The following is a 2,382-nucleotide window of genomic DNA, read 5'->3' as shown; positions in this document are numbered from 1 at the left end:
TGTAAGGACATGGATGACATCATCATTCCTCTCTGAATGCAAAAATAAATAAAAATAAAAATAAATCCTCATTTTGCTGATGTTAAGGCTAGAGTTAATTTTCTAGGGACACAACTTTTCCGGTATTTCAAATCCTGGCGTAAAACCTTGTTCACGGAAGGGTCATTTCAGGCTTGTCAGTTCTCTTTCTGTAAGTACTAGAGCAAAACAGAAGTAATGACTTAAACTGAAAAGCAATCCTTCTTCAACAAGAGAGGATGGGTAATCCAGGATCCTAAGGCCTTCATGGGACAATGATAGCCATGTCATAGGATTGAAGCACTGTCTCTCTGCAGTGAATCCCTTTGTTCTGGTTTGTTTGTCTGTAGCACAAAGATGCTCAAGAGCATGGCAGATGGCCAGGCCAGCAGATGCCTCATTCCAACTCCAGTTGGCCTTGGGTTTATAGACTAGGCTAGAGAAGCCAGAGCAAACTAAAATGAAGAGAAGTTGCATTATTACAAGTTGGGTCACTGTAGGATAAGGTGACCCACCATCCTGATGGTTGTTTGTTTGTTTGTTTTTTGAGACAGAGTTTCCCTCTTGTTGCCCAGGCTCAAGAGTACAGTGGCACAATCTTGGCTCACTGGAACCTCTGCTTCCCTGGTTCAAGTGATTCTCCTGCCCCAGCCTCCCGAGTAGATGGGATTACAGGTGCATGTCACCACGCCCAGCTAATTTTGTATTTTTAGTAGACACAGAGTTTTACCATATTGGCCAGGCTGTTCTTTAACTCCTGACCTCAGGTGATTCACCTGCATCGGCCTCCCAAAGTGCTAGGATTACAGAGATTAACACAAATAACTACAAAAGTTCTTATCCTCCTGACAACTGTCATGCTTTGGTATACAGCAGAAGTACTTTATATGTGCTTCTCATTTTGTGTCACAGAATATTAAAAACATGTACACTGTGCTCACTTCAGCAGCACTTATACTAAAATTGGAAACTAAAAGTGAGCCACCATGCCTGGCCAGATCCTGATTGTCTTGTTCAGATAATTGAAGTTATTCTTCTTTGATATGCACCACAATTTGTTATGTGGTAGTTTGTTAATCCTTATTTACAATGCGATATCTGAAAACAGTGAACTTTGTGTTCCTGTTTCATTAAAATCCATCGATCCATCTTGCACAAATGTTGACATATTACAATCACAATCATTAATAACAATACCACTGATCTCATCCAAAATGTCTCTAAGTATTGGGAAGCTGCAATGGACTGAAAGTTTGTGTCTTCCTGAAATTCACATGTTCAAATCCTAATCCCAGTGTGATGGTATTTGAAGGTGGGGTCTTTGGGAGATAGTTAGGATATGAGGTGGAACTCTCATAAATGGGATTAGTGGCATTATAGGAAGAGACCAGAAAGCTAGCTAGCCCTCTTTTCACCATGTGAGGACACAGCAAGAAGGTGGCTGTCTATAAATCAGGAAGAGAGCCCTCATCAAAAACCCTGCCATGCTAACACCCTGATCATAGACTTCCAGCCTCCAGCACTGTGAGAAATAAATGTTTGTTGTTAAGCCACCTGACCTATGGAAATTTGTTATGGCAGCCTGAACTGCCTAAGACAGAAGCTATGAAGCTCACAGTGGCAGATAAAAATTTCCTAAAATTCATATTTTCACTTGTAAACTCAAGATTTTATCACTGGCAACATTCCTTGAAGTGACTGTCTCACATGGTTCATTTTAGAGAAAATATCTGCCAAAATTCAATCCAAATTAACCATAGTCCCTCAGTCATTCTTTCAAGTAAAGATGGCAGTCTATGAAAAAAATGAGGCTTGTTAAGCTCATAACACAAATAAGTACAAAAGTTCTTATCCATCTAACAACTGTCATGCTTTGGTACACAGCAGAAGTACTTTATATGTGCTTCTCATTTTGTGTCACAGAATATTAAAAACATGTACACCGTGCTCGCTTCCGCAGCACTTATACTAAAATTGGAATGACACAGATAAGCAGGCCCCCTGCACAAAGATGACATGCAAATTTGTGCAGAGTTCTATATTTCGCTTTCCTTTTCTAATGTTTGTGGGTATGGAAACTGAGTGAGGTAACATGCCTAACTGAGAAAACTTCTGGCTTCAAATCCTACCCCCAACTCCTCCTCCAAAACCAAAACATATATATTTTTAAGGTTGAGATTTAATAATAGTAATAATTTTATTGATTCTTTCAAGACCATTCTTCATTAAAAATGGCTTTTCCCCACCGTGAGTGCATGGCATCAAAGAATGCAATGACTATTAGTAGAGTTAGGTGTCACTGCCTTGTTTCATGCTAAAGTGTCAGCAGTTTTAACCAGCATTGCTTTTGCACCATCAATACAA

At 39.6% G+C, this 2,382-nt stretch overlaps 1 non-coding gene across 1 annotated transcript; it reads left to right on the top strand.

Annotated features, from left to right (window-relative positions):
- The first annotated feature begins 1,962 nt into the window (after window positions 1-1,962).
- Window positions 1,963-2,064, top strand: LOC115836129. Its single transcript, XR_004031127.1, has one exon. It is a non-coding gene; the product is annotated as a U6 spliceosomal RNA (small nuclear RNA).
- The last annotated feature ends 318 nt before the right edge of the window (window positions 2,065-2,382 follow it).

The sequence above is a fragment of the Nomascus leucogenys genome, chromosome 7b, assembly GCF_006542625.1.
Source record: "Nomascus leucogenys isolate Asia chromosome 7b, Asia_NLE_v1, whole genome shotgun sequence".
Lineage (NCBI taxonomy): Eukaryota > Metazoa > Chordata > Mammalia > Primates > Hylobatidae > Nomascus > Nomascus leucogenys.
The sequence above is the reverse complement of the archived record's forward strand: the minus strand, read 5'-3'. Positions and strand labels throughout refer to the sequence as shown.